Genomic DNA, 15,078 nt, shown 5'->3' with positions numbered 1-15,078 from the left:
GCACATGCACACGCACACACACATACACATACACACACACACACACACACACACACACACACACACACACACAGCAGAACCGCTTTCGTTTCCTGCAGTCTAGATGGAAAAAATGGCCGTTCTATTAAGACTTCAGAAGACGCACTACCCTGGAGTGAAATCACAATTGTCAGGCTGCGTTGACATCTAGATTAACCCCTGTGCACTCAATGTTATAACAAAGCTCATTGAGATACTGGGGGAAATGAGTGGGAAATGATCCCTTGTAAATCCCACCTGGAGGGCAGCCCCCTCTTTCATCCCTCCAGGATGAAAGGCTGTCGTAAGTCACCCCCGGGATGTGCCGAGTGGACCTTAACAACAGAGGTGTGTTGCTGAGCAAGGCTTTTTGCTCCACCAAAAGCAAGACTTCCCTCCTGCTCCTTTATTATGTATTGAATTCCCTCTCCTAATCCCCTTAAGGTGTTTGTATGTCATAGAAATGAAATACTCTTTGCTGATGGCAAAGGCTTCTGCTTGTTTATGTATCGAGAATCCAAATGGCATCTCTAGAAGAAGAGCAAGTCAGCTACTGGATTGGCAATTTAGTTCACTCTCTTGAGTAGCTGTGGATGATTTGGTCTCCAAAAAACCTGAAGCTTGCATAAAACCTGCTAATTTAATTCCAGTGACCTGGCAGTCTACCTCACATTGCATTACATGCTACACACCTGTAGTTTTGGGATGGAGCTCTGTTTTATTTTGTGCGTGCATGCTGTCAGATGGGAATAATGGAACACACAATAGCCTTTCATTCAAAATAACTATTTACGATTTCTCTTATTATTTTGTAATGTAAAATTACAAAATTATAAAAAAGTACAAAAGCAAATAATAGGGAAAAATAGGGACGGGAAAAGGGAAGAGAAACATGTAGAAAAGAAGGGAAAAGGGAAGAAAAGGCATTGACTTCCCTTTCCCTTTGGTGCGGTAGAATAAAATAGTAACATCAAACCTCAACTTTTTACTTTTACATAATAGTATAAACTAGCCCAGGGGTGGTTCTACTTACCTTTACTACCGGTTTGCAACGGGATCGCGTGTGCATGTGCAGTCGTTTCGCTCACGTGTGCGCCTTCTGCGCATGTGCAGATCGCCGATGATGACATCCGGGGTGGTGGGCGGGGCCTCCAGCCGGTTTTACTACCGGTTCTTGTGAACCAGTCCAAATCAGGGGCAACCTACCACTCAACTAGCCATTTCTATAACAGATCTATTTACTTAGTAAAATCCAAAGTCAAAGTTTCATTTCCCTCCCCCATCTCAAGCACAAAGTCCAGAAACGGTTTCCAAGTAAAAACAAAAGCTATTTATGATTTCTCTAAGCACCCTGATTTTTCAAATGTGTCCTTCCCAAGAGAAAGTTTTGAAATGTCACTCAACTTACCCTTGATAAGAAAATTGTATCAGCTTTAACCTTCTGAGTTGAAGTTTTCAACACCATTTTTTCAAAGGTGGATGTTTTCTCCTAAGCAGAATGATTCCTGATTAATCAGGAATCAGATGGTAACTATACTGATGTTATGGTGTTGCATAATCAACCAGATGCATCTAGATACTGTAGGGTTTGTTTTCTCAGATGACTAACTGGAGATCCGACGTAGTGAGCTAATTTATTCAGCCCAGTCTCTCCTAAATAATATTGTTTGTCCCTCTTAAAATAGTCCTCGACAATTTGTCAGCAAAGGAAATCTGTTTGTCTCCTAGTGAAAAGCACCTCTGCCCTTTTCACTTAGGTTTTTTTTTTTTTTAATTTGATTTATATGCCGCCCTTCTCCGGAGACTCAGGGCGGTTTACAATGTGTTAAGCAATAGCCTTCATACTTTTGTATATTTATACAAAGTCAGCTTATTGCCCCCACAACTGGGTCCTCAATTTACCTACCTTAGAAAGGATGGAAGGCTGAGTCAACCTTGAGCCTGGCGAGATTCGAACCTGCAGTAATTGGTCTTAATAACAGGGTGCTTTAGACCACTGTACTACCAAGGCTCCTTGGTAGTACAAGTAGTTATCCTTGATACCTCCCATTGTTAGAACTGACCAACATCTAGTGCTTAAAGCCACTTCATTTCCCTACAGATATAATGCTGGTGTCCTCGAGACAGCCGCTTGTTCAGAAAAGGATCTTAAAAGATAATACATGACCGATGCATCAGAAATTAATCTTTACCTTGTCATTTGTCAGATTTCTTCTATTAATCTTTTTTGAATGGAGCGTTTGAGATATTCTGTTAAAACAAGGTATATTATGCCTGTTTCTGTAAGCCATATGCCAGTGTTGGTGAACCTTTTCGGCACGAAGTGCCAAAACGGGAGCGCACGTGCGCACAGGGGGAGAGGAAGCGCCAGAAACCGGAACAGTAACTCCCCGGTGTGCATGCGCGGGAACGCCGGAAACTGGAAGGGCAGTTCCCTGGTGCGCATGCATGTGCCAGGAAACTGAGCTTCCAGTTTCTGGCACCACACGCATGAAGACAAGCTGGCCGGTGTGATAGAACCCGGAAGAACAATGGGTGACGGCTGGCATGCCTGGAGAGATGGCTCTGCGTGCCACTTCCAGCATGTATGTCATAGGTTCGCCATGACAGCCATATGCCATTGTTCTCAAATCACATATTGGGGTCTAGGACAACTTGCCATCGCCAGCACACCACAGGACAACTCGCAACAGAACAATTCAACACTGTATTAATTGTTTTTAATAAACAAAAGGCACTTTCACTATTAGTGACATTTTCATTGAAATTATGGTAAATCTTGTATTTCTCGATTGACTTTATTTTATTGTTACTGGCCACAGTTTCATTGAAATTAATTTATCTTTTGTATTTGTTAAATTTTCCCGCAGCAAGTTGTCTCGTGATGGTGAGTTGGCCATGGCAAGTTGTCCCATTCCGCACATATTGGGGCTAAGCCAGGGGTGGGTTCTACTTACCTTTACTACCGGTTCACAATGGGATCGCGCATGCGCAGGTCTGAACCGGTGGCAACTCACCACTGGGCTAAGCCATTACAACATAGTCTGAATGCAGAATTCTGTATGAACCTAGATGTATAATCGACCGAAAGCGGATATCTCAAAGCCTCGTAATTTAATAAATATCCACACACAAACATTGAAATCATACTCTTATTATTATACTTTTATGCCATTTTTTTCCAAAATGGTCTCCCATTCTCCATTTGTGTGGTGGGGGAGGGGTTCCACCAAACATAAACTTTTAATCTGTGATTTCTCTTTTTTTAATAAATATTTTATTGATTTTCAACAATTAAAATACAAAAAGAAGAAAGTTTGTGCATAACTGTGACCATTTACATGACATATTACTATATTTCACTTATACTCTATACCAGTGATGGGTTGCCCCCAGTTCGCACCGGTTCTATAGAACCGGTAGTAAAATTGGCGGAAGGCTCCACCCACAAATCCCGATGTCATCAGAACGCTTCTGCGCATGTGCATGGCCCCATTGCGAACTGGTAGTAAAGGTAAGTAGAACCCACCCCTGCTCCATACATTCTAACTAAATTCAATCCTACTTTATCTAATTTTGTTTTTGTTTCTATCCTCAATCCATTTATACCACTTCTCCCATATTATATAATATTCCAAATCGATCAATCCTTTCAGCTCAAGTGTCACCTTGTCCATTTCAGCGCAGCCCAAGACTTTTTTAATTATTAAGTCTTCTGAGGGTATATTTGCATTTCTCCAGCAATGTGCAAAAGCTAGTGTTGCCGCCGTTATTATATGTAGAATAATGTATGTTGGGTTTTTTTGTCGCATTTCTTTTTCGTTATCCCCAGAAGAAATAGTTCAGGAGTGTATTCTATTTGGACGCCAGTTAAGTCCTGTAACCAGTTTTATATATTTTTTTCCAATATTTTTTCGATTCTGGGCATAACCACCATGCATGAAAGAAGGTACCTTGCTTTCGTCCACATTTCCAACAATTTGAGGTTAAATTTGGATATATCTTTGCCAATCTTGAAGGTGCCAAATACCAGCGATAAAACATTTTGTACTGATGTTCTTTATATTTTGCTGATTTTGTTATTTATTTTACGGGAAGGGGGGCAATCATTTCGAGAGTGAGAAGCCTGGAAGACTGGAGAAGTCTTGTAAAAAATATGAAGCTTAACGTTAAAAGAATATCAAGCTGACATGTTTATTAATAATGGATGCTGCTACCAAGCAGAATTCATCCTCTTCTGTAGCTGAAGGATGTAGCAAATTCTGTGTGATGTACAGTATATCACTCTGTTATCTAACAGCTATGATGGGACAATGTGAAGGAATGACTGGCATGGTGGATTGCCCTTGTTACCTTCTGTAGCATCTGATTCCTTCACCTTGCTTTATCCCTTATTGCAAAGTTGCCATTTTCAAAGTTGGATGTGTTTGTCTTGTCTATCAATAATCTCAGTCATCCAGGTCACAGTTGTCCCAAAAGTGCTTTTTCAAGAGGCAACTGGACTTTCTTGTTTTTCTTTGAAGACTTTTCACTTCCCATCCAAGAAGCTTCTTCAGTTCTGACCGGATGGTGGGAACTAAATCCTTGCAGACATCTGGTAATTTACATTCTTTTAGAGAGTCATTAAAGGGATGTGGTGGCTTAGTGGCTAAAATGCTGAGCTTGTCGATCAGAAGGTTGGCAGTTCAGCAGTTCGAATCCCTAGCACCGTGTAACGGAGTGAGCTCCCGTTACTTGTCCCAGCTTCTGCCAACCTAGCAGTTCGAAAGCACATAAAAAAAATGCAAGTAGAAAAATAGGGACCACTTTGGTGGGAAGGTAACAGCGCTCCATGCACCTTCGGCATTTAGTCATGCTGGCCACATGACCATGGAGACGTCTTTGGACAGTGCTGGCTCTTTGGCTTTGAAACGGAGATGAGCACTGCCCCCTAGAACTGGAAACAACTAGCATGTATGTGCGGGGGGAACTTTATCTTTACCTAGAGAGTCATTGAGGCCACTTGAATGTTTATCTGTACCCTCAGGATCACCTGAATAGTTCAAAAGAGTCTTTGCTGTTTTCAAAAGAGTGGCTTTTCTATTTTAAATGCAGATGGACTGCTGAACCTGTCCTGATGGGTTTTTTCTCCTATGTTGTGCCATGCATTTTTGAAGTGGCTGTTTTGTTTCTCCAATGTAGAGATCTGTACATGCCTCACTGCATTGTACTGCATATACCACATTGTTCAGTCTGTGTCTGGGTGTTTTATCCTTGGGGTGGACAAGCTTCTGCCTCAGTGTATTCTTGGGTTTAAAAGTTTTGTCTTAAGTGCAGGTAATAGGACTTGAAATAATGCATGCTGTGATCAAGCAGGGCAAGAAAACCCAACTGGCTTAGGAAAATGTTTCCTGATAAAACAAGCCAGATATGTTACTTGATAAAGTCTGATACATTTATTTATTTATTAATAATTAATGCTTGGTTTTTCTGTGATCTTTTCCCATGAAGTATTTCCCCTATTCTATTTCTATTGTTCGTTTTTTTCATTCTCCATTATCAACAGGAAATTGTGTTAATCCTAGTTCATTTTATTTACTGTATTTTATTTTGTTTATTGGAAGATATGCAGTATCTTTCCTCCTATATTGAGGTATAATCAGATTACATTGCTTTCATATTGTTTTCATGCCAACATCTGTTGTTGAGATCCAAGGGGTCTGTAATGTATTCTAATTCCTTTGCAGAGTTTTTGCTGCATTTTTAAATCCCCTCTGAATTTTCAGATGCTTGCTTGCACTGAAGTCGATCTAGTTCTCCGTAAACTGAATGTTTCTCTCTGTCTCGTCTTCAGCTTTTCTTTTTTCTTAAATAATTCTTTCCCACTTAAGCTGCTGTTTTATTCATTCTTTCCCCTTGCCGTTCTTAGCAGTGACAAGTGTTGGATGTGGTATTTATACATTGGCTTTTCACCTTGCTTCAATGCTTGCCAAGAGCAGCGTGTTATGTGTGTGTGTGTGTGTGTGTGTGTGTGTGTTGTGTGCTTTTTGTCTTACCCTTTCCATCCCGCTGTGTTACTTTGGTCTCATGCATCTTTCAGTTTCCTTGACATCTTTATCTGAAGGATATTCTAACATCTAAATAAACGAAAGGCAGGTGTTACAAATTATACAGATTCTTTTCTTGAACCATTGTTTAGATAAACATAGATAAACATGTGAGATTTAAAATGACAAACCTCATAGAAAATAAGGCAGAGACCATGAACAAGTAAAAATCATATTTATTATATATATAATAATAAATACATACACACACACACATATATATATGTATGTATGTATGTATGCATATATACATATAGTATATATATCATAAGCTTTTGCAAAAGTGTTCTCCCATGAAAGAGAGAGAACATCTTACCACTCCGAATACATGGTTTAAATACATTTTCAAGCAATCAGCAAAACAATTAAAACGTTCCCACTGATCATTGTTTTTCGGACATTACATAACATTTTGGCTTTCTCAGCAATTTTTGTCCCGATTTGGAATTCCCCCTTGGAAGGGCATTTCCCTCCTAAAAATACCCTTTCAATGTGTCCTTAACTAAGACAATTAACTGGAATAGGGTATCTTCCTTCCTTCTATTACTTTAGTTTGGGTCAGCCTGACTCAACTCAGAATGTACTAACTTAAGTGCCTGGTGTTATTTCCTCAGAAAAGGCATCATACATACTTCCCCTTTCTAAGTGTCTTATAGAGCTAAATAGTTTAAGGTTAGCTCAGGTCATATGAAGGGTAAATATGGAGTCACTTAGGCTATATTCTTTACAGGAATCATTCTATTTCTCACAACAGTGTACAATATACAAAATCAACTATGGCGTTCACATTGTTTAAGAAATTCCCTATCTTTTTAGGGATTTGCAGTTGATCCGAATCAACTGCAACTGTCAAATTAATGTCGATATTTGATCTGATTTGACAGTTTCAATTGATTTAGAAAACTGAGTCGATTTGATTCAGTGCTTCAATTCAGAATGTCAGCTTGTGTCAGCTTCATCCAATAATTCAATCTGAATCATCTATCCGGTTCAAAAAGTCAATTCAATTCAAAGAATCGATCAAATTGCTTTTAAAACAAATCAAATGTTTTCACTGTTCTACTAAATAGTGCAAGCAAACCTTTCTAATCTACTCTTCATTGTGGATGCTTGCTATCTCCCAGCCAATTTACTTGACAATATTTTTACTAGGGGGAAAACATGGAGTGATATATAGTTTTACTTGGAGAAAGGTTGGGACATAAATCATAAAAAAATAATAATAAAAGGTAGATAGAAATATAGAAAAGCAAGCATGTTCATGTCTTAGAAGTTAATTAGCATTAGTAGCTGAAGTTACTACATAAATGTCTGCATGTCCATTTTCAAGATATCTTCCCTTGATTTTGGCAATGCAGCAAATTTAAGAAATAGAAAACTGTTTATTCTATGAGTAAACTGGAAATAGTCACATCATCTTTAAATAAAAGGAGTATCCAACCACTTCCCTATATTAGCAAAATAACACTACTTGCTTTTTATCAATCTGAATTATATAACAGAGCCTTTAATGCCATATTGTTGTATCCTTCAGAATACCCCGTATTATCTGCCCAAAAAATGACAATGAAATGGCCAATATTTGGTAATACATATTAACTACTATGTTGACATTTTTAAAAGTCATACATACATACCCATCCAGCTGAACAGTGTTAGATAGATGATAGATAGATAGATAGATAGATAGATAGATAGATAGATAGATAGATAGATAGATTGATTGATTGATTGATTTTATTGGCCAAGTGTGATTGGACACACAAGGAATTTCTCTTTGGTGCATATGCTCTCAGTGTACATAAAAAAAAATTACAATAGATAAAATAGATATCACTGTAGCATCTTCTTCCATGAAGGGAAACCAACCATTTCTCTGAGACCATGGAGGTGTGGAAAATCAAGTAAGTTCACAGGGAATGTCCCTAGAACATAGTGAATCTCCCACATATCAACTCAACAAATGACTAAGGTCAATAGAAGTATTTGTAGGGAAATAAAAATGACAATTTTTGCATGTTTTGCTTGCTTTGCTGTTTGTACCTACCTATGCTCAACAAATGTTGAGGATTTCTGTATTCATAGTGGGTAAATTTCCAGCACCAGAGAGATTTAATTCCAGGCAGCATTATTTGGGGCATGGAAATAGGGGAAGTGCCATTGTTTTTTTGGGGGGAGGAAAATGAGTACAATTGAAATAAATACTAATATTTATTAGTATTTATTTCCTCCCACCGGCCAGTACGCTCCCATAGAGAGGGGCTCCTCCGGGTGCCGTCGGCCAAACAATGTCGGCTGGCGGCCCCTAGGGGGAGAGCCTTCTCTGTGGGGGCACCTACGATCTGGAATGAGCTCCACCTGGAGATACGGAGGATCCCGGATCTGCACACCTTCCGTCGCGCACTCAAGACTTTCTTATTTCATCAAGCTGGCCTGGCCTAAATCTTCTCCCCTTTTAAATGTAAATTTTAATTTGTTTTTAAATTATTGGGTATTTTAAATTTGTCTCAGCCAAATTATTTAATTCGTTTTTATTCTATTTTAAATTTTTGTATTTATGTGTTTTATTCTGTGGCTGTTCACCGCCCTGAGTCCTTCGGGAGTAGAGCGGTATAGAAATCCAATAAAATAAAATAATAAATAAATAATAGAAACAGGCTGTTATACCCCTTCTTGGAGTAATGGTTGAGTCTTTGTGTGTGTATGCTCATGTCAGACAAGTTCGTTGCACTCGAAGATTCCAAGGAGAGCATGCTCCTGGTGACATTTTAATTGGGTGTTGGCATTTTCAGCACCATGGACAGTAGCAAATCTCTTTAAATGGGAGACTGCAATCCTTGCTTTGTATCATGTCTGCCAAGACTTTATCCTTTGCTGTGATTAGCTGCCACATTTTGAAGTCCCTTAGATATGATGGACAACTTTCATTATCTGAGTCTGTATGAAATTGGACTTCTGGTCTGACACATCTAGGTTAGGGGACTTCTTTAGTCGATTCAAGGTGGGAGACTATTTTGCTTGACATAAAGGAGGAAGCACTTTCGACAAAGGAGGACAGCATACATGCCAGACCCATTCTGCCTGAAAAGATTATAAGTTCCTTTTCTTCTCTCAGACCAAGCTGTCAAACAAGCGGACTTCTCAGTAAATGCAGTCAGAAATGGTGGTATTGGTTTTTATTGAATAATTCTATCGGCAGGATGCTGGGAACAATTAAAATGTACGTTTTAATTTAGCGGTAAAAACAAAACAAAGAAAAGAAAAAAAATCGACTGCAGTTTAAAATCAATACAACGGCATTTTTCAAGCTGCCTCTTAACCAGAGGGCCAAACAGTTCCTAAAGATTCTGGTGGCATGGTCATTTACAAACAAAACGCTGTGATATGTAAAGAGATTATTATTATTGTCTTAAGAATAGTATTATATGTACTCTGAGACCAGGAAAAAAGCAAAGATGCAATGTTTGCCATTAGAATTCAGAGTGGATTACAGTTTTATTGTAGCAGTTCTGCATAGCCTAGTCCCTTCCAGATGTATCAAATATGATATCCAGGAATGCAGAGAGAAATTTTTCACATGTTGTTGGGGAATATCTTACAGTGAAGTTGGGCAAGTGGCAATGTAGACATTAAGAATATTATTATGGAATATTATATCGAATATTATGTAGCCAGTGGATTTGGCATTTTTGTTCATCTACAAAGTCTTTCCCAAGGAATAGGGGTACATCTGGGATACTATGCAGATGTTGTTTAATTTTAGTAAAGTATCACTACAGGAAGGTGTGGGATTCATAAATTTTAGCAACTGGTTCTCTGCCTGGTTGCTGGGTGGATGTGGCCATGGTGGGTGTGCACCAGAGCAGGGAGGGGGGACGTTTTCACCCTCCCCAGGCTCTGGAGGCTTTCTTTGAACCTCCGGGAGGGTGAAAACAGCCTCCCCCGTGCTCCAGAGGCCCTCCAGAGGCCAGAAATGGGCCTATTTCCGGACTTCCGGAACTTCAGGAGGCCTGTTTTTCATCCTCCCAGAGCCTTCGCACAGGCGCTGCACTTACCTGGCATCCAAAAGAGGCCGTATGGGGACTCCTGGGAGGGATGGGGTGGGCGGGGCAGGACCAGAAAATCCTTGCAACTACCGGTTCAGTGAACCAGATGTAAAATTAGCATCCGGTTAACCCGAACCTATCCAAACCGGCTGAATCCCACCCCTGACTGCAGGATGTAAGCTGTTCTAAGTAAAGCTGCCTTTTGCAATTGTTTGAAGATGATTTTATCAACGCTGATAGTGTTCAAATGGTGCTCCATTTGTTTTGAAATTGCACCCAAGGTAGCTATTACTATTGGTACTATCTTTGCTTTCTTTTGCTGCAGTTGTTCTGCTTCTATTTGCTGGTCTTTATATGTTCCTTTTTTCAGTTCTTTCTCTTTTATTCTGCCGTCTCTAGGTATTGCAATGTCCACTGTCCAGACTTTTTCATCATTCTTATTAGCAATTACTAGCTCTGGGGTGTTATATGCTTGTCTGTTTGTATTTCAAAGTCTCAGAGCACTTTAACTTCTTTATTTTCCATTACTTTGTCTATTTTTGCTCTAACCAGCTGTTGCTTGCAGACAACCGGTATTTTTGGCTGATATTCCAATACACCATTATTGGTACTTTAGTGGTATGGCCATCCATTCAAGTAGACTCTGGTAAAATTGCAGAGAAAAAGTTCTCCACAGTTACATGTCTATGGTCCATAAACCAAGATATTTGTTTGAATGAAGCACTTGGTTTTAGTTTTGGAAGCAGGGGAACCATTCTAATGATCAAAATGGGTATATGATAATGGAAGGAATTCCCTGCATATATATATATTAATATATATAATATATATATTAATATATATTAATATTAATCTCAGTTCCCGTCCTCTATTTTTGTGGATGTTCATGAGATGCAGGTCCAAAATAACATAACATCCTGGATAAGATTTATGCCACCTTGAAACTTTGACTTACACTCTTCGCTGACCAGTGGAAATATCTGCGATTGCTATTTTGGCACAACCTATAATGCTGCCCTGCAATTTTGATGATCTCTGTTATAACATATTCCTTTGTGAATGTATTTTTAGGAATATATTTTGCTGTTGAAGAAAGCAAGCAGCATTTAATTACAAAGAGGAAGATTTGATGGCATTTTGAAAATGCAGATTTCAATGATATCTCCCTATCCCTCAGAGAGAGAGAGAGAGAGAGAGAGAGAGAGAGAGAGAGAGAGAGAGAGAGAGAGAGAGAGAGAGAGAGAGAGAGAGAGAGAGAGAGCTTAAAGTGTCTTATATTTCATCAAGGTCCTTTCCAACTCTGTCGTTCTATTCTATTCTATTCTATTCTATTCTATTCTATTCTATTCTATTCTATTCTATTCTATTCTATTCTATTCTATTCTATTCTATTCTATTCTATTCTATTCCATTCCATTCCATTCCATTCCATTCCATTCCATTCCATTCCATTCCATTCCATTCTAATTATAATACCTGAAGAGTCCTGTGGGAAATATCAAAAGGACTATGAGCAAATACGTCTGGAGAGATTATCATGGTTTTCCCTATTTAGGTATTAAAATGTGTACTTGCATTTTAAAAAGTCTGTTTTTATAGTTTGGCCACAGTGCGTATTTTACAGGGAAGGGAATTGAACTTAGAAAATAACCTGAATCCCAAGACTTAGTCCATTTGTTTGTTTGTTGTTCTTGTTGCTTTTTTTTTTTTGTAGAACAAGTGTTCCGCTGAGAGAAGTAAACAATGTTTGAGTTCATAAACTATACTAATCTCTACATTCGGCTTTCTGGCTTAGATAGTTCTCCCAAAATTTTTACTGTAGCAGTTTGTAAACCATGGCCTATAAATGTTATCAGCGGGTACCATTTGAGGGTCTCTGGAGACTTAAAAATTAAAAAGGTCGGCCTGTGATTTCTTTTCTTTTTAAAAAAATAATATTAAATTTCCAACATATAAAACACATAATACAAAATACACAACCAAAAGAAAAACAAAGAAAAAGACACAGCAAAAATTTAACACTAATGACAGCTTTTCCATATCGGTATCTCTATCATAACAAACATATTTACAAGGATTCTAATTCTATATATCTCTATCTTAAATTACATCCTTATTTAAGTTACAGTAACATCTATTCACAATGTGGCATGGCTTGGTGGGCATGGCAGGGAAAGGATACTGCAAAATCCCCATTTCCTCCCCACTCCAGGGGAAGGATACTGTAAAATCTCCATTCCCTCCCCATTCCAGGGGAAGGTTACTGCAAAATCCCCATTTCCTCCAGATCAGCCAAAACTTGGGTGGTAGAGAATAGATGGGGGTGGGGCCAGTCAGAATTTTTACTACCGGTTCTCCAAACTACTCAAAATTTCCACTACCGATTCTCCAGAACTGATCAGCACCTGCTGAAACCCACCTCTGGTTCACGCCATCTCCAACAAAGCTGGAAATTGTGGTCCTCCATCTTTCTCAACCTCCTCTTGCTTTATTCCCTGTTCTTTGATGGTGACTGTTAGGAAATGACTGTTACCTAACTGGTTGGGTTGGCAATATATAAACCATCAATATCTGTTTGTATGAAAACTGTATTGTATAGCTTTAAGACTGTATTACTGTATTGCATCATACTGTGTTCTGATTGGCTAGCTCTGTAGCCAATGTCCTTAAGAGAGAGCTTGAATCATGGCTTATTCTTTCTGCTGATCTCTCTGCAAGATCTCTGCATATTCCTTAACAGTGGCACATCTCTTGTGTGATTTCATTCTGCAGTTTATATTTCATAGCATCCAGAACGTGTGATATTTATTCTCCCTTGAGAAAAGTCTCTTTTTTTGAAATTCTTGTTAAAGTGGAGGTAATTTCTTGCATGAGCAAGCCTTCTTCAAGTGCTGCTTTACATATCTTATTTTCTCTAAGAGCAAAAATTGAAGAATTTTCTAGCAGAGTAAATTATGCACATTGATTTTTGTTGCTAGTGGGCATTGATTGTTCTTCTCCCTGAGCTCAGAAGGAGGCAGCATTTGAAGGTCTGTCCATCCCCCCCCCCACCCCTCCTGGATAACAGCACATTGGAAGCAGGTTTAGATAGGATACCATTCCTTTGCCTTAGAATTTCTGCATTAATATTATATAAGAAAATGAGCATGTCCATAGGTTTCTTTTGTTGTTGGTGGTGGTTTGGTTTGGTTTTAATTTGAATGGCTATAACTCAAGTGATAGCCGCTCAATATAAATTGAGTGGCTATCAAAGATGTGGAGACTCTAGAAAGAGTGCAGAGAAGAGCAACAAAGAGGATTAGGGGACTGGAGGCTAAAACATATGAAGAACGGTTGCAGGAACTGGGTATGTCTAGTTTGATGAAAAGAAGGACTAGGGGAGACATGATAGCAGTCTTCCAATATCTCAGCGGCAGAAGGTAGGAAATTTACACCTACTCCTTAGCCGCCTCTTAACTTAACACAACTTAACATAAAATGATACATACAAGAACAACATGCTTAAAGCCTGGGAGTCAAGCTATTCTCCAAAGCACCTGAAGGCAGGACAAGAAGCAACGGGTGGAAACTAATCAAGGAGAGAAGCAACTTGGAACTAAGGAGAAATTTCCTGACTAGTCTTCTAGTCTTGGCAACTTAGCTATTGAAATTTGATATGGTAAAATTTTAATGTCATCTATCATATATTTTTAGATTGCTATTTTTGTAACTGTTTTATCTTTTTCCCTTTTTCTCTTCTGTTTTGTTTGAAAAGGCCTTCGGGCTATTCAATAAACTATACTAAGTCAGTGGAACTAAGGAGAAATTTCCTGACAGTTAGAACAATTAATCAGTGAAACAACTTACCTCCAGAAGTTGTCAATGCTCCAACACTGGAAGTTTTTAAGAAGATGTTGGATAACCATTTGTCTGAAGTGGTGTAGGGTTTCCTGCCTAAGCAAGGGGTTGGACTAGAAGTCCTTCCAACTCTGTTATTCTGTTATTTTATTCTAACTCACTTCTTTCCTGTGTTAGAAAGAAAAGAAGGAAGTTGTAAAGACAAAGGAGTCTCAACAACTCACTTTAGTATCAGTCGAGAAAGGATCAGATTAATCCATCAGAAAATACATATAGTAGAGTATACGTCATCTGGAAAAAAATGGAATGGAAGTTTAAATTTTATCCAGTTCTATCATGATGGTGGGTGCTGCTTCCAGATAATAGGTGCATACTAGAACTGTGTTAAATTGTGCTTTGCTTGATAGCTCTATTGTTCCAGAAAAGATGTTTCTGGTTTTATACATATTCAGGAGAACAGGGGACGTTTTGCAATTTTCTGTAATTTTTGGCAATGTCGTAAAACTTACCACTGTTATATCTTTTATTATTATTTTTTTTCTGTTCTTCTGAAGCTTTTCTGGATGTCTGCATTTCCCAATATGGATAAATCTACTGGGAGAAATTCCCTCCGAATTGATTCCCCTTGGGATCGCATGGATAAATAAGGCAAGAAAAGCTGTAAATGGAAAGAAAGATGATTAAAACATAGAATATTCACACCCACACCTCATGTGCTTGCACACACCACACACACACACACACACACACACTTTGGTTACCACATAACTAAGTACAGGAGTACTACAAGAGAGTTTCATATAATTCTTCTCGTTTGGAAAACAAAAAAATCTTGAAAGCACTTTATTTTTCGTGAAATTGAATGAGAACTGATAGGAAAGAAATTTTAGACTCTAGATCAGTGATGGCTAACCTTTTTGCCATCACGTGCCAAAAGTGGGGGGAACGCGGGGGTGGTGTCACGCGCGTGCATGCCCACACTCATAATTAAATGTGCCTCGCACATGCACGTGTGACCGTCCCGCACGCCCCCTGCTTTTGGCACATGATGGCCCGGTAGGCCTGTTTTTTGCCCTCCCCAGGTTCCACAG

The 15,078-nt window shown here is 38.9% G+C and overlaps 1 long non-coding RNA gene across 1 annotated transcript; it reads right to left on the bottom strand.

Moving 5' to 3' along the window:
• Positions 1-3,927: 3,927 nt before the first annotated feature.
• Positions 3,928-14,645, bottom strand: LOC148112163 (uncharacterized). The gene is made up of 3 exons (XR_015729826.1): positions 14,497-14,645; positions 13,997-14,155; positions 3,928-6,134 (listed from the first exon to the last, which is right to left on the bottom strand). It is a non-coding gene; the product is annotated as an uncharacterized LOC148112163 (long non-coding RNA).
• Positions 14,646-15,078: the final 433 nt, after the last annotated feature.

The sequence above is a fragment of the Pantherophis guttatus genome, chromosome 13 (genome assembly GCF_059756535.1).
Source record: "Pantherophis guttatus breed Tessera chromosome 13, ASM5975653v1, whole genome shotgun sequence".
NCBI classification, from domain to species: domain Eukaryota; kingdom Metazoa; phylum Chordata; class Lepidosauria; order Squamata; family Colubridae; genus Pantherophis; species Pantherophis guttatus.
The sequence above is the reverse complement of the archived record's forward strand: the minus strand, read 5'-3'. Positions and strand labels throughout refer to the sequence as shown.